At 51.3% G+C, this 17,703-nt stretch overlaps 1 long non-coding RNA gene across 1 annotated transcript; it reads left to right on the top strand.

Moving 5' to 3' along the window:
* Positions 1-910: 910 nt before the first annotated feature.
* On the top strand, positions 911-17,013 carry LOC127050774 (uncharacterized). The gene is made up of 2 exons (XR_007774277.1): positions 911-1,007; positions 10,795-17,013. It is a non-coding gene; the product is annotated as an uncharacterized LOC127050774 (long non-coding RNA).
* Positions 17,014-17,703: the final 690 nt, after the last annotated feature.

The following is a 17,703-nucleotide window of genomic DNA, read 5'->3' as shown; positions in this document are numbered from 1 at the left end:
ACTGTAAAAGTGTATGCTCCATGTGTGAATGAGCCCTGGCTACAGCTGGGAGAAACTTTACAGATTAAACTTTTTTTCCTGGCAAAAAATGTAGATTCCGCAACACTGGAATGCATCATAGATTTGTGTTGATTTCGCTGAATTGTTCACTTAGAGAGGAAAAAACTGAAAAAATTTGAATATTTCATTTTGAACATTTCTGGAAGTTAACTGGGTTATTTCTTGGTTTGAACAAGGTTTGGTTCCAAGGCACCCTCTCATTTGCATTTAGTTCTGTGATTCTACTTCCTTTAAAAATCAAACGTTTTAAAGCTGCTGAAATTGAAATGAAACTTTTCGATTTTGTGGAAACAAAACGTCTCGTTTGGCCCAAAACTTTTCCCCCTTTTTATTGGCCAAAATGTCTGGATCCGATTGGAGCGGATACAAAATTTCCCTCACAACTTTTCTAAACTGCCAGTGAACCCCAAAACCAACCCGGGTCCCGTCTTGGCCTGGATTCCTGGGCTCCCCAGACCAGAGAGGAGCAGGTCACCGACCCATCATGGGCAAAGGGCCTTTTGCCAGGGGCAAGTCTCCCCCCAGGAGCAAGCCAGGGAGAATCGGACCGGGACATGGGTCAGGGAGACGGGACGTCTCTGACCCGAACCCCACAGCCTCTGCACTGGGGGTGGAGGGGGACTGAGCTGTGGGTGGCCCCGATTCCCACAGTGGGCGCTGGTGGGAATCTCTTTGGCAGGGAGCTGGACTCAGGGCAGGGGTTGGGGGCCCAGCTATGGGGGAGGGGGTGGCCAATGGGGAGGTGGCTGCTGCTCCCGGAGGGGCCGGGGCGGCCAATGGGAGCGGAATCCCGCAGGCTCCAGTCAGGAATCCCAAATATTCAAGATGGACGGCAGCGGAAGGAGGGGGAGGGGCGCTGGCTTCCCAGAGGGCTCGGGGCGAAAGTTTCACCTCGGCTGCTCGCTGGGGTGAGCAAGGAGCGCGGAGCCCGGGATGGAGAGAGCGAGGTACGGGCCGGCGCGGGGCGGGGAGCCGGCATCGCTGTGCGGGGGGAACCCCTGCAGCCCTGCCACCCCCGCCAGCCCCTGCAGCCCTGCCCCCCCGCTGCCAGCCCCTGCAGCCCTGCCACCCCCTGCCTATGCCCCTGCAGCCCTGCCACCCCCGCCAGCCCCTGCAGCCCTGCCCCCCCCGCTGCCAGCCCCTGCAGCCCTGCCCCCCGCTGCCTATGCCCCTGCAGCCCTGCCCCCCGCTGCCACCCCCTGCAGCGCTGCCACCCCCTGCAGCCCTGCCACCCCCTGCCTATGCCCCTGCAGCCCTGCCCCGCGCTGCCACCCCCTGCAGCCCTGCCCCCCGCTGCCCCCCGCTGCCTATGCCCCTGCAGCCCTGCCCCCCGCTGCCACCCCCTGCAGCCCTGCCCCCCGCTGCCACCCCCTGCCTATGCCCCTGCAGCCCTGCCACCCCCTGCCTATGCCCCTGCAGCCCTGCCCCCCGCTGCCACCCCCTGCAGCCCTGCCACCCCCTGCAGCCCTGCCTCCCGCTGCCACCCCCTGCAGCCCTGCCACCCCCTGCAGCCCTGCTCCCCGCTGCCACCCCCTGCAGCCCTGCTCCCCGCTGCCACCCCCTGCCTATGCCCCTGCAGCCCTGCCTCCCGCTTGCAACTTTCCTCCCCACTTCCTGCCCCTCAGCCCCATCCCTTTAACCTTGCTGCCCTCTCTTCCCTACCCCTGTATCCCTGCCCCTTCTTTCTTCCTCCTCCCCTAGTCCCCCTCTTTGCCTTCCTGACCTCATCCCTCCTTCTTTTCGTTTGGGGTGGGGGGATCATGCAGAGGTTGAGAGTTCTGGTTTGCATGGGGACAGGGTTGGGGTGTTTTAAAATGGGCCAGGGGCTCTTTATGTGTTGGGGGAGAGGAGGAGAGTCATGAGGCTCGTCATCCTGTCCCTTTGAGTGGGGGGGTGAGAGCACTGGGCAGGAGGGGTGTTGGGATCCCTCTGCCATCTCTTGTACCCCACAAAGTCTCCCTTCCCCACCTACCCCTGTCACTCAGCACTCTACCTCTACAGTTGCCCTTCCCCAACCCCCACCTCTATGCCTGTCACCCCACACTGCACCTACTCTCCCCATCGCTACATCTACCAGTCCCATCCCCTCACCTCCACACCTGTCTCTCCTCCCCGGTCACCCTCAATCCAGTTCAACTCAGTAACACGGTATTGGTCCTTCCTACTGCTGGCTGTGCCAAGCATAACCCCTTCCCCCTCCCACACACACATAAGCCCACCCTAACTTCCCCATTGCCCAGTCAGCTGGTTGCCAAAGGGGTGCGTGGAAAAAGGGGGCTATGGGGTGAGACAGCAGGGGAAATCAGAGCTGGGGTTCACTGCTGCAGGAGTCTTAGGCTTGTGAGGACTTGGACCTAAGCCCCACTGGCAGCTGTTGCCCTGTTCCGGCAGCATAAAGGGTCTTACGGTGGGTAGAAACCGCCCCTGAGAATACCCCCTGCCTGGGAGGTGTCCCTGGGGAGTGTGGAGCTGGCCCAAGGGCTCTTCTCCCAGCCCTTGGCATAGGGGATTGCTCTATCTGACATCGGGGACAGGCTGGCTTCTGCCCCATCTCAACCTGCCCCTGTCCCTGAAGTACCTGGCTGGCTGGCTGTGAGTGCTTCCTGGAGCTTCTAGACACAGGACTTCTTCAGGGCTTGTAAACTCTGCAGGAGTGAAGAGATACCTCTCCTAGCCTGCGAACCCCCTGCCTCTGCCTCCCTCGTCCCAGCAGCTCCCTCTGGGGCTTTGTAAACTGCCTGAGCAGGGATTCCAGACTGTGCAGGACCAGGACTGGGAGCTCACTGTGAGAGGGAATCCTTTGACCCAGCTGCCATGTGCTCCCCGGCCTGAGTAGCTCATCGCTGCCTGTAGTCCCTGAAACGGGGCTGGCACTCTCCTAGCGGCCTTGACCATGATCAAATCCCACATGGTGTGAGGCAGGGGGTGTTGTCCATTACTGTCTTCTCTTCCCTAGAGAGCCCCCTAGGGTGGAGGTCACCGTACAGGCCGTCTGTCAGTAGCAAACGCCTCTGAGCCTTGTTACAAGAGAGCTCTGTGGCTGTATATATGTACATAGTAAATAGGTAAATTTGCCAGTAGGTGGCACTCAGACACATGTAGCATAGTTCCTGGGTTCTGTGGGACCAATATGAATTGTCCTCTGCTACCAGGGGCTTCCTCTGTGCAGCTCCTAAGGAATCTCCATTGCATCCTGGTCACACGGCCACTGCTCATTGCTTCTGCTGTTTCTCATCACCAGTGTCAGTGGTGTTCTGAGTGTCCGCTGAGCCAGCATCCTCCTTGTTTCCACCTAGGTGTGTCTGCTCCTGGTGTAGGCGTCACCAAGGGATCATGCTTTGTGACCTGATGGTCCCTTTCTTTTTGAGCTTTCCCAATTTCACTGTAGTTGTGCACTAAGACAACTGTAATCTAATCTCATGCTTCAGGCCTTCAGTTGATTGCCTGTAGGGGTCAGGAAGGAATTTTCTCCCCGATGCACAGTTGACCTCATGTGTGATGATATAACACAACGCTCTCTATAGTGAGCTCCATCCTATGCAGCTCTTTCATCTCTGTGGTCCCACTGTGTTTTGATGCATGGAGGTGGCTGGGCGGTTTTGCTTGGCTGCTCATCTAGAAATGCTCTTGCCACCTGCTGTAAATTTGGATCATTTTCTCCGTTTGAACTTGATTTGATTTGGGAAACGGGTGGCACCTGGGGCATGTTGACTTGATTTGCCTCTTCCTTCAGCATTCTTGCGAACATCTCTGCTAAAGGAAACTTCTCTTACCGTGCCTGACAGGTACTCATCGCAATTTTCCAATCCCTTTCTGAAGCTGCAGTGCTGCCTTGCACAGCCCGCCGATCTCTGTCAGTTTTATCCTGCTGTCCATCGCTGATGTATCTGGGCGCCTTCCACATAAAATCAGTAATAGTATCACAGCCCCTAATGATTTTCATGGAATTTCTGGTACTTCACAGTGTCAAAACTTTGTTTGGGGCAAGGGGTTTTTTTTGATGGTTGGAGTTTGGGTTTTTTAAAAGGGTTTTTTTATTAATTTCCACTGTGGTTGGTAGGGATAGAAGGGAGTATCTGTGTTGTGAATGTCATTCTTACAGTTCATCAATTGCAGAGCCAGAAGGGACCATTGAGATTTCCTAGTCTGATCTAGTATAACATAGGCCAGTGAACTTCCCTGAATGAATTCCTGTTTGAACTAGAGGTGATCTTTTAGGAAAACATCCCATCTTGATTGAAAAATTGCCAGGGGTGGAGAATCCCCCATGACCCTTGGTAAGTTGTTCCAGTGATTAATTTCCCCTGTACTAAAAATGTGTGCATTATGTCCAGTTGGAATGTGTTTGGCTTAAACTTCTGGCCATTGGATCTTGGCTAAAAGGGGTTGTTGAAGAGGAAAGTTTGTAGCGTTTACTAAAAGACAGAGACTCTGGATTCGCCTGGTCTTTGGAAATTCTTGCCACTGCCAGAGAATGCTTTGGGCCTGGTTCTTAAGCATTGTGGCCCAGGTTATGTGATCTGCCATGCCCCAGAGGAGCGCTGCTGCGCCAGTGGTTCGTCGATCTAAATTCAGTCGTGGCTGTAGCTGCAGCTGCAGCTTGATCCATTATTGCTTAGAAAACTAGGACCAGTGGGTGTTGGAAGCTGCCCGGGACCCTGGATGAACTTGACCCTGCAGTACAGCTTCCAATGGTTCAGGGTTTGATGTCTGCCTTATATTTATGAAAAGGCTCCCACCCTAACTCAGTGGCTAGCATTTTCTCCTCAATCTGAGCCTAGCGCTGGTGTGTGCTAGTGAGCACTTTGAAAGCACGTGCCAATGAGTGATCATCTAAGCCGAAAGACAGATCTGAAACCAGGGTCACTTGTGAGATCAGAGGCTCTGTGTTAACCTCCAAATGTTCCCATCTGGAACAACTGCTATTTTCTGGTTTATTTGTTAAGATTTTCCCCTAGTGCCGTTCTCTGCTGGCCTCAGACAGCATTCCAAGTGGAGATCTTATCTGTGACAAACAGGCTGAATGTGGAGGGTTATAGGAACATGCCCGTGAATTTCTGTGAGGACTTCTTGGCTTGGTATGCCCTTTTCTGAGAACTCATAAACCTCTGTACTTACTCCAGCCACTACCCCAACGACACAGAGTGACACTCTGCCAGTGTGTATGTGGGGGTGGTTATTAATGATGATGATTATTCTTACAAGCTAAGACCAGATCCTGAGCAGGAATGCACTGAAGCCAACGGAGCGACAGTGATTCACAGCAGCCTAGAAATTGAGGGATTGAAAGAATACCACCAAGATGTTCTCCAAGGAGCTTGAGTTGCAGGCACTGCTATGTGGACTTCGGAGTGTGTCTGTTGTGGCAGGACAAGGAGAGGAGTAGACCCAGGAGCTCATGACCCAATAGATCCTTTTCATCCCTGGCCTGTTTCTGTGATCTGGGATAAATCTGATTGTTAAACAAACTCGGTTGTCCTTTTCCCCCTCCCCCCGCATGCCGTGGTGTTTGGTTCTGTTTCCCAAATGCCACTTACTCCATATCTGAGCACAAAGTCCAGCCTCACCAGCAGGTAGGTCACTGACCTCAGGAGCAGGAGGGCATCCCAATCACTGCGGAGCCTGGGAGCCAGCTTCCAGGAAGCCTCATTCCGTGGAGATGACTGGCAGCCAACCCCACCCCCCCACAGGTTTGCAATGGTGCCTGTGAGCCTGTGTTTGCTGAAGATTTTAAAGAAATGCAGCAGGGGGGTTGAGGGCCTGCCGAGGAAACTCACAGCCAGGCTATGAAGTCTGATCATGCGCCAGGAGAGGCGGAGAAGGTTGGCCCCCAGCTGGTTTCTCTGAGTGCCCCCTCTCTGGTCCCAAGCCTTATGTTGTTACCTCTCTGGGGTGGAATCCAGTGAGTCTCCCAGTCTTAGACCCGCCTCTTGGCTACATCTGCCTGTGGATCAACCGTGCTTCCCCAGCAGGTCCGACTGGGTTCAGCACCCAGCTTCTTCCTCTCGCAGGGCTGTGCCCAGAGATGTCTAAGGACTGGGAGGAGGCTTCCCACCAAAGGGTTGTTTACTTTAACAGTAGGAGCAAAGCAGTTAGAGAAAAGGACACAGAGATTGCTTTAAGCTCCTATCTCATGTAGCTTCCCATACCCTGAGAGTGGTCTGGGCAGGCTTAACCTCTTCAGACCCCCCCAGCCCCAGCAACTCATTGGTGGCTCAGCTGGCCAGCAGCTCGGGGAGCTCTGTCCAGTCCCCAGTACGGCAGGGGCGCTCTGCAGGCTGCAGCAGCAGGCAGAATGCATCTGTCTCCCTTGGTGACTCCCACCCAACTGAGCTGCGGGGCCCACGTTCTATGCTTCTTTTTCCTGTCCCACCCTTCAGATCCATCAGGACAGGCTGGGCTCCCTTGGCTCTGTCCACCAGAGGGCAGGCAGCGGCCGTCCCTCGCCATCAATCTTCAAGGGAGGCCAGACCGTCTTGCTACAGTGCGTAATTAGCTTGGGAAATCTGACCCCCAGGAGACCAGAGCTAGCGCTGGATACTGCGTCCTACCAATCCCCTTGGTCTTGCCCTTTCGTCAGTTCCAGGGGATGCTGGTCAATTTCATTGTGGGAAACACCATTTCCTGTTGCCTACTCAACCTATTCCAGGATGTGAAATCCCGACCCATTGGGGCCCTGGAGCAGGGGATGGTGAGATGACCCTTGGCTTACCCAGAAGGATGCTTGCTAAGGTTTTGCAGTGACTTTCTCCCGTTTTCCCTCCCAAATCCAGCAGATCTGAATGGAAATGGTCAGAGGGAGGTGGCTGTTAGAAAATACCCAGGAGAGGGTCTCACGGGAGGAAAGGATGGTTAAAGTACAGGCTGAGGCATGGGTTCTTGTTTTGCTCCAACTCCCAGTGGGACCTTAGGCAAGGCCTTTCTGTGCCTCAGTTTCCCCAGCTTTAAAACAGTGCCCCCTCCATACAGGATTGTGAGTCTAAATTCACTCAAGCATGTTAAGTTCCTTGGCTGGAAGGTGCTATTACTGGCAGTGCTGCCTCCAAAGGCAACCACTGGCATCTCATGGAAGAGGTCTTCGGTCAATTGATATAAAATATCATTTTCTTTGTTACCTGATTGATGCAGGTGCCTGTACCGCACTAGCCAACAAACAGGGCCCAGAGAGTGAGTCAGCTCCCCAGCTGGTGTCAATCAGCAAGGCACTATTTACTACAGCAGAGCTGTGCTGATTGACACCAGAAGGGGAATTCAGTGACACACGGTGTGTAGGTAGGACCCCATGGCTCCCTTTCCTTGAAACAGAAGATTTGTCAACAAATCTCACCTTTGGGAAGGAGCAAATTGGTGACATCAATTTTTTTTTTTCTGTTGCTGGTAAGGGGTCCCTCAACAATGGGTGAGACTTTTGAGGATGAGCGTGGATGGGAGGAATCAGGGCTGAAAGGGCCTGTCTACATGGGGAGAGGAACTGGCATTACTGTACTGGTATAATTACACTGCTATAGATCATAGACTCTAAGGCAGGAGGGATCTCTAGGACCATCTACTCTGTCCTCTTGTACAGCACAGGCCATAGGACTTCTCTGAAATAATTCCCGTTTGAATGAGAGCTGATCTTCTAGGAAAACATCTTGTCTCGGTTAAAAAATTGCCAGTAATGGAGAATCCACCATGAGCCTTGGTAGATTGGTTCAATGGTTAATTATACTGGTATAACTCCCTATGGGGATGCTCTTAGGTCCCTTCCAAAGGGATATGAGCTAAACTGGAAAAAGGCCACAGAATCATAGAATATCAGGGTTGGAAGGGACCTCAGGAGGTCATCTAGTCCAACCCCCTGCTCAAAGCAGGAGCGATCCCCAGGCAGATTTTTACCCCAGATCCCTAAGTGGGCCCCTCAAGGGTTGAGCTCACAACCTTGGGTTTAGTAGGCCAATGCTCAAACCACTGAGCTATGCCTACCCCCACACTATTATTCCAAATGAGTGTGTTACCATGGGGGGCTATAGTGGGATAATTATACAGATGTCCCTAAACCTCTGACTGCCAGACACTGGAACTGGACGACAGGGGATGGATCACTCAAAATTGCCCTGTTCTATTAGTTCCCTCTGAAGCATCTGGCATGGGCCATTGTCAGAAGACCGGCTGCTGGGCTAGATGGACCACTGGACTAACCCAGTATGGCCGTTCTTGTGTTCTTATAGCAACGCTGGTAAATTTCCCCATGTAGAAAAGCCGTAAGTAGACCAATAAGTCCCCTTGTTTATCCCTCTAGGTGAGGCAGGACTGTTTGCCGCTAGGAATGGATCTGGATGTTAATTACAGTTAGAAAATGGATAATTAGGTTCTGTCTCCAGGGGGAACATTGACATTGCCCGTGCTTAGAAGGGAAAGGGGCTGGCTGAAACGCATGTGGTTTAAAGTGTGTGTGCGCGCGCATGTGTATGGAGGGGAGGGGTTGTTCTTTGCTCTTCTTTTTTTCAGATCCCTTTGTGATTTTTGAACACTCTTGTTTATCTGAGAGAAATTCCTTCTCTCCAAAAATCCTGGGGTTTGTTGAGTGGCGAATGAAAAGAACGATATAAAAATGGGTCCAAACAAATTGCTCAGAAGGTTCTTCAGAACCTGGCAGTGAAAATGATCGTAGAAAGTCAGGAAAAGAGAATGAGGGGAAATCCCTTGTTTTTTAAACTGTTTTCAGGGAAACTGAAGTGGGTCAAAGATTAGGGAATTTGAAGCTTTACTCCCTCCCCCACATCAAACAGATAAACCAAAATACTAAGAGTTGAACACAGCCAACTGCTCTGCGATTAGGAGGCATTTTGTATCTTGCGAATTTTAATATGTAGACAGATTTTTAACGACATTTTGAATCAAAACAAGATTCGATCATTGCCACAAAGCCTCGCTCCCTTGTAATATATCCATTGTAATTCCATGTGGCTGGACTTTACAAACACGAGACAAGCCATTTACAACGCACACTTCACTTCTTTACAGAGGAAAAAGGACAGTAAACTATCTAAACTCCTACATGGCACAGGGGGCTACAGCAGTGGTACCCTCACTCATCCAACAATATTGTTAATCTATCCAACCACTCATTTAGCTTGGAGGAAGAATCTGTCCTATCTCGGGAACTCTCTGCCCCACCACCCCCACGAACACCATACAGTTCTGCGGTGATCTGGAAGCCTACTTTTGTCATCATACAAAAGCCAGCAGGAGAACACTTCAGTCTTCCTGGCTAGTCTATACCAGTTTTAAAAGTAGCTATACTTGAACAAAAAAAACTTCGAAAACAGACTTCAAAGAGAAACAGCAAAACTAAAATTCATTTGCAAATTTAACACCATTAATTTAGGCTTGAATAGGGACTGGGAGTGTCTGGCTCATTACAAAAGCAGCTTTGCCTCTCCTGGAAGTGACACCTCCTCATCTGTTATTGGGAGTGGATCACATCCACCCTGATCAAATTGTCACCGTCAACACTGGTTCTCCACTTGTGAGGTAACTCCCTTCTCTTCATGTGTCATTATACAATGCCTGCATCTGTAATGTTCACTCCATGCATCTGAAGAAGTGAGGTTTTTTACCCACAAAAGCTTCTGCCCAAATAAATCTGTTAGTCTTTAAGGTGCCACCGGACTCCTTGCTCCATGGTAATGTTCAGCATGCAGTGTCAGGGAAGGGGCACTAGAGGGAGTAGGAGACAAGAAATACACAGGGCTGGTTATTCAGGGCTTCTGCTCCATAGATTTGCTGTAATGATGATGCTGATGTGCAGATATTCTTGGTTTCCTGTCTTGTTGAGGGCTGGGATGGATTTTCCCTCTCGGAGCAGCAAGCTCCTTGAAGAGAAGATGCTGCTGGATGTATTTAGATTGATAATGAATGTTTCTATTAGCGATCACCACTGAAGAGCATCAATTTTGAGGATTAGATTATTTGGGGAGGAGGAATGGGACACGGGGCCTTTCCCCTCCAGCTTCTGATCCAGCAGCGCTTCTGATCCAGCCCCAGGCAGGGGAATGGCTGGCTCAAGAGTTGGGAATGGGATATGGATCCTTTCCCCTCTAGGGGGCACTGGCTCTGAGCCAGCCTCAGGATGAGGGGACTGGCTGGCTCTGGGGAATAGGGAGTGGGACTTATATCTCAACAGAGTGGTCTAGGACTGAACAGGCCCTGGGGCTGAGCACCTCTTCCCCACAGGCTGGAGAATGTGGGGTGTGTTGGGAGAGGGTTTCTGGCTCTGAGGCATACAGAGGGGTGGGGATGAGGGATTTCCAGCTGTGGAGCACACAGGAGCAGGGGAGGGTTTCTGGCTTTGGGGCACATGTGGGGGTTGGCTCTTGAGCACACAGAAGGGCCAGCGGGGAATAAGAGGTTCCAGCTCTGGGGCACACAGATGCTGGTGGGAGTAGAGGGTTTCTGGCTTTGGGGCACATGTGGGGGTTGGCTCTTGAGCACACAGAAGGGCCAGCGGGGGATAAGAGGTTCCAGCTCTGAGGCACACAGAGATGCCGGTGGGAGTAGAGGGTTCTGGCTCTGGGGCACATGGGAGTGTTTGGGGTTCCGGCTCTGGGGTGCAGGGGTGTGTTTGGGGTTCTGGATCTGGAGTACAGGGGTTGGTTTGGGAGTTCCGGCTCTGGGGCACACAGAGGGGCCGGCCAGGCTGTGGGGTTCTGGTGCTAGGGCCAGTGACCCAGGCTTCCTTCTCTTTTCCAGCTCTGGTTCCTGAGGCCTCGCTCCCGAAAAGCCCCAGCAGAAGAACGTATGAAGAGCCATGAAAATGGAGACTTGCTCCTTCCTGCACCTGTGACTCCTCCATGGCCCAGGACGCCTCAATAACACGTCCTGCCCCTGTGAGGGGCCCTATCTAGCCCAGGCCCCCTCGGCCCATGGCCCCCCAGCCCTGCGGGGGTGGGTGGGAAGGGGTGATTACCTAGCTGCTGAGGAGGAGGTGAGAGGGGACGAGAGGTACGGCAGATCCCCACCACCACCACGCCGCCGTCCTGGGCTCTTTTCACATTGTGCTACTGTCTGAGCCCCTGCCAAGCAGTGCAATGTCAAAAGGGCATCGGGCAGGCGGTGCCAGCAGCGCCTGACCCAGTCCGTCCACCACTCTGCCTCTGGGGGTCTGGGTGGAAGGAGGGCAGAGCGAGGATCTGTAGGGGAACACAGACCACCCTTCCCAGAGTGGGGCAGAAGAGGGGATGAAGGGGGTGCTGTGCTCATGGCAGGGGGCTTTGATGCTGAGGAGGAGTGCTGGGCTTGGGGCAGGGGTTTCAGGAACTCAGTGGCCAAGCAACCTAATGAGCTCATTTGGTTCAATATCCCTAAGTGACTGTGCTCCCTGATGGAACTGAAGGGCCACCAGGTCACCAATGAACCCCTGTAGCTCCAGCAGCACAGCGGCTGCTCAGTGCATTCCGTATTACCAGCTGCACCAGACCCGCTTCCTGCTGGCCCTTGCCCCACTCATTGCAAGCTCCACAACAGCTCTTCCCTTTGGACTCCTGCCCCCTGGCCCTGACTAATGGCTTGTCCCCTGGCCACAACTGCACTTCTGCCCTCTGATTCTGCTCCGACCCCTTGGTCTCACCACCTACACCTTGGGATGTGACCGTTTGCTAGAAGGTAGCAGGAGCTTTGCTGCACAGCACGGCGCTTCCGTGCAGAATGGCCCTAGCAGTTTACCCCACCTTTGCAGATGTTGTTGGAGTCCTGCAGGAACTGCACACTCAAGTTGCCATCCTGCGTGACCAGAATGCTCCCTCCGGGCCCAGGTACAAGCCCAGGCAGTGTCTTCTGTCCCCACAACTCTTGCATCCATTTTCCGTGAGCCCGAGTTCCCCTTACCCAGTAAGTTGGATGGGGATTGTGCCAAATGTCATGGGTTCCTTAACCAATGTCATCGCCAGTTCATGTTGTGGCCAGTTGGACCTCACAGCTCAGTTCCAAGTGGGATTAGTTCTCAGTCTGTTCCGAGGAGAGGCCCTGACGTGAGTGTCTCCTTTCCTGGAAGGGAGCAGTCCTCTCCTTGAACACTGCGGGAGCTTTGTACGGGCTGGGGTGGGCGTCTCCATGGACCCTAATGGAGAATGTACAGCGGAAGCAGCTCTCCACGCCCTCTGGCAGAGGGTCGGGTCCATCGCAGCAGAATTCCAGGGTCTGGCCACAGACACTCACTGGAATGAGGCTGTGCCATGACACCACTTCAGGCAGGTACTCCACAATTCTGTCAACGATGAATTAGCACAGGTGGAACCTCCGCCTCCTCTAGCAGCTTTAATTGAGCTTTGCATCCAGATTGATGGTCAACCAACGGAGCCAGCTCAAGAAAAGCAACAGGCCACCTGACCCCCACTGCCCAGAACGCTCCTGTCTCCTGCAGTCCCAGATGTCCTATCAGATCCTGAACCAATGCAGGTTGACCAAATCCTGACCCACCTTTTCACTGCTGAAAAGAACTGTCGTCAGGCATTGGGGTTGTGTTTGTATGGGGGGGGAGGGGGTTGGACCCCTTGGGAAACCACCTGATGTTCTGAGATATCACTAAGTCAGAGGGGGGCAAACTATGGCTCACGGGCCACATCCAGCCTGCCGGACACTTCCCTCTGGTCCCCGGAGCTCCTGCCAGGGAGTGGGGTCAGGACAGGCTTGTGGAGGAGCCAACCCGGCAGCACGGTGAGCAGGGTGGAGTCTAGCCCTTGGCTCCTCCCCTTCTGCTCCCCTTGCTCCCTGCCTCCCTCACAGTCACAGTCCCCCAGCGCCTGGGCTGTGTGTCTGCAGCTCCGGCCAGGCGGCTTGGCTATAGCACCGCCTGACCTGGTGCTCCAGGGTGGCGCTGTCGGGGCGGGGAGCAGGGGGAGTTCTGGGGGAGAGGTTACAGGAGAGCGGTCAAGGGGCCTGGACCCTGCTGCCAGGGACAGGGGCAGAGCAATCCAGGGCCCCCCTCCACCCCAAGCATGCTTGGCCCTTGCCCCTAGCAGCCAAGCGCGGATAGGGAGCGAGCCCTGTCCGACTGCCGGGGAGAGCAGCCAAACGAGCAGGGGAAATACACAGGGAAGGGACTGAGCCCCCCGTCCCCCACCCCACACATAATGTGGGGTGGGGAGAGCAGGGTGGGTTGAGTGGGGACCGGGGGGATTGGATAGAGGTGGGGGTTCCAGGGGTGGGGAGCAGGGGGGATTGGATAGCGGATGAGTGTCCTGGGAGGATGGTGAGGGGGCAGAGAGCAGGGTTATTTGGATAGGATTTAGGAGTCAAGGGGGGCAGTCGGGTGGGGAGCAGTGGGGGTTGGATTGGGGCCAGACCACGCCTCACTGTTTGGGGAGGCATAGCCACCCCCAGCCTTCCCTACTCGGCCCTTCATACAATTTCTATATCTGATGTGGCCCTAGGGCCAAAAAGTTTGCCTACCCCTGCACTAAGTCCACCTGTTCTGCTAGTGTGAGCCCCCTTTCAATCATGGAATATTAGGGTTGGACGGACCTCAGGAGGTCATCTAGTCCAACCCCCTGCTCAAGGTAGGACCATTCCCCAGACAGATTTTTACCCCAGTTTCGTAAAGGGCCCCCTCAAGAATTTGAGCTCACAACCCTGGGTTTAGCAGGCCAATGCTCAAACCACTGAGTTATCCCTCCCCTCTTTAACTTGTCTTGCTGAGCCAGGCTCTTAAAACCTCCACTAACACACACACAGGCAGGGCCACACCCAGCTGCAGCTCAGCTCTGGGAAGACTCAGCTTCAGAGACTTGCTCCAGCACTGAGATGTCCACCTCCCTTGGAGCGCAGACCCAAAAATATAGTATGAAATTCGCCCCCTCCCTCAATGTGGAGAGAGGTGTGCACAGTTCCCCCTCCCCTGCCCGCCTGCTAAACTTACAGAAACTGGGTTTAATAATAAACCAAATTTTATTAACTATAAAAGGCAGATTTTAAGTGGTAAAAAGGGCAAAAAACAGAACAAAGCAGATTACTAAGCAAATGAAACCAAATGCACAAACTAAGCTAGTTTTGCTAAAGGAATTGGTTTACAAATAGTATTTCTCACCCTAGATAGTGTGGCAGGCAGTTTGCAAAGTTTCTGTGGTTCAGAGTTCCAGTTCTATTCCTTTTCAGACTGGACCCCGTCTCAGTCTGGACTCCCCCCTTGCCTTCCCTTTTGCAGTCTTTCTTCTTGGGCAGACAGGCCATGGAGAGGAGGAGTCCTGTTTGCCTTCCTCCCCACCCTTAAATAGGATTTACATAAGGTGGGAATCATTTATTTCCCAAAACTGAACCCCCTTTCCCTTATAGTGGAAAGTTACCAGAAGTCCCAGGTAATGTTTCAGTGTCAGGTGACAAGACCACCTGACTCTGTAGGATCACAGCGTCCATGAGTCAGTGGCAGTATGGAGCATCCACAGGATGACCAAGCTTTTCACACTATTGTCCCTGTTGACAGGCCATCTGCCTTGTCTGACTTTTCCATTGTTGTACCTGAAGTGTTAGCAGTGGGCGTCACCCATAGTTGAAATACAAGTATATAGTCAATATTCCAAACTTCAGATACAGAAATGATACAGGCATACAAATTGGATAATTGCTTTCAGTAAATCATAACCTTCCCAAAGGTTCTTCCCAAACCTTCTCACATGAGCCATCTTGCATAAAGTATGTCTCAGTTATGCCATATTCATATATGCATATTTTCATAAAGAATATGGAATGACACATCACAGGGGGTGCCTGGGCACATTGCATCAGAGTGCCTAGCCGAGGTCCAGGAAATGCTAGAACCCAGCCCCAGTAGGGAAGCTAGGGTTGAGTCAGTGCTCCGCTATTCCCTACGGTGAATCGTGCTGCTGCCTATCTTGGCATCCCCTAACCAGCATGCCAGCCTGCTACATCTGCCTCTTCAGCATGTGCCATGCCAGACATCCATCTAGGGGCCTTGGCCAGCTTGGACACTTCTGGTAATTTTATGGACCAGGACTTTATGGAGCCTCGAATTCCCAACCTCTGCAAGGTGTTCCCTGAGCTTGTTGAGGTTATAGATGGGTCATTCCTATCTTCAGGCCCCATCATGCATCAAACAATCCACCTGGAGGGCATCGGCATTGGCAGTCATCGAGAGATCTTGCAGTTCAGGGTCATCTGCGCTTTGCATTCACCGGTCATCCTTGGTGTCTCCTGGCTCGTTGCCCATAAACCCCAAGTTAGCTGGCACTTGCGATCTTTACTTTTCTAGTCCCTGCTGTGCCGATGAGCATGCTTTCCCAACTCTAGTGAATGGCTAGTCACATTCTGTGGCATGCTCCAGTCCTCGAAAGATCTAGAACTGCCAACCAAAGTTTCATTGGCAGTGCCCGGGATTCCTGCCGAGTACATAGAATATGCCGTAGTGCTTGACAAACAGAAAGCAGACGCTCTACTTCTTCAGCACAGTGATGATTGCACAATTGACCTTCACAATTGCACAATTGTTCCTTTTGTGTGCATTTACACCTTATCTGCACCCCAGCTGCAGGTCCTCCAGGAGTAGCTTGAGGAAAATCTGTGGAAGAGGTTCATTGTCCCTTGACTTCCTGAGTGGCAGCACGTCTTTGTGGCTAAGAAGGATGGCTCCCTCCCTTATATTGATTATTGAACCTTTAACAAGATCATAGTCTGTGACTGATGCCCCTTTTCGTAAATAAACTGGAAAGACTCTCAGTCAGGTCTTCACAAAGCTAGACTGGCGGCCATACAACCTGTCAGAATCCAGCAAGGGAATGTGTGATGCTGAGGACCATTGGCCAGCTCATGCCAAGGCCCTTAGATCTCAACTGAACGCTGGCAAATATATAGCTGGAACCAGCCTGGCTCACCCATGTGTTAATATTGTTAAAGTACGTATTAGAGTTATAAAAATGTGTTGTTGCATGCGCTAATCTAATATAATATCTGTATCCTGTGTTACAAGGTAACAAATACGACAAGGAATCCGGTGGCACCTTAAAGACTAACAGATTTATTTGGGCATAAACTTTCATGGGTAAAAAACCAAGAAGTGAGGTTTTTTACGAACAAAAGCTTATGCCCAAATAAATCTGTTAGTTTTTAAGGTGCCACCGGACTCCTTATGTTTTTGGATACAGACTAACATGGCTACCCAGATACTTGACATCATGTAAGGTAACAAATGTTTGCTCTGTAACTTTAACTCACCAGACAGATGAGAAGCATTACCAAGTGTGAAATACTAGCTTGCCACAGGAGGTGTTCTCTCTTGTCCAACAAAAGAAGACCCATCAACACCAGATGAACTGTTGTGGAACATCAGAGGACAAAAGACTTTGTTGATTGGCCCCCTTACCGCGCCCCACCCCCCAAAGAAGAGACAGGCAGCTGAATTTGCAACTCAGCAGAAGGGGGAAAGGAATAAAAAGCCCTAACAAGGAGGAACTGTATCCTCTGCTTGGAGTCTGAGGAGCGGGACTTACTAAGCATAAGCAAAAGATCCCCTGTGATTGGCCTGGATTAGCCCTAAGGGCACAGAGCTTGCTTATTATAGAAGCTTCTATTACCTTTTGAAACTTAAGACAGGAACACATTTGTGTGTACAGTTACCTGCTTTAACCTTCTAAATAACTCTGTTTCCTTTGCCTAGTTAATAAATCTTCAGATACTTTATTTCAGGATTGGTAAGACCCTTCATTTTCAGTTTAAACTGATTTTTATTGAAAAATTCTCAGGGTTTAAAAATAGAATTATTCCGTTTTTTTCAGATTTTCACTCTACTTTTGTATCATTCAAATATATACAAAATAACTAGTTTGATTAGGAAAATGCAGTATATGGCCTGAGCTATATGTATTACGCTAATACATTATTCTGTGTGTGTATGGAAGGCTTCCCGCTGAAGTAAGGCTCTGTGTTGGTCTAGAAGATAAAATAAACAAAGAGGCGCACACGCAAGCACTGAAGTGTGTTTACATCTTACCATACTGATGAATATCACACATGCCGCATACATGTGTCAAGCTCTTAGATAACGGTTTAAAGATCTGACTAAAATGGGAAGAAAACAAAAATCTGTATCAGAATATGTTTCAGACCACAAGGAACTAGTTGAAAGTTTAAAAAAAAAAGAAACAGGAGAAAAGGATGAAGTTGCGTGTATGTGCTGCCAATTGTGTGGCCCAATTATTAAAGGTTAATATTTAAAGACTAATAGTTCTAAGTCTACAGCAGTATACTGTTTATTCACATGAGAAGTTTTATTTGGGGATTAGAGAGAGATTGTTTTCTTAAACTCAGAGGTGGCATTGTGTTTTGAATGCTGTTTTAGTTCTGCAGCAAACCACACTGCTGAATGGAATTCAAAGCATTAATCTACAGAATACTTTCCCCCCTGTCTTTCTGTTCACTAAAATAAACCCTGATATTTACCCAGAAAAATTAATAGTTTTTTTTGCACTGATTTTCACCTGTTTTTGTTGTTGTGGTAACAAACACTGATAAATCCTCAGGAAAAATTAGAATAAAAACTGAAAATGAAGGGCCCCAAGGATTGGCTACAAGTGTTGTCTTTGGTGTGAGATCTAAAGTGCTGTTGAGCTGGGGTATGTGACTGGTCCTTTGGGACTGGGAGTAACCTGAACACTT

This window comes from Gopherus flavomarginatus, chromosome 5 (assembly GCF_025201925.1).
Source record: "Gopherus flavomarginatus isolate rGopFla2 chromosome 5, rGopFla2.mat.asm, whole genome shotgun sequence".
NCBI classification, from domain to species: Eukaryota; Metazoa; Chordata; order Testudines; family Testudinidae; genus Gopherus; species Gopherus flavomarginatus.
This window is presented reverse-complemented; position numbering and strand designations above follow the sequence as displayed.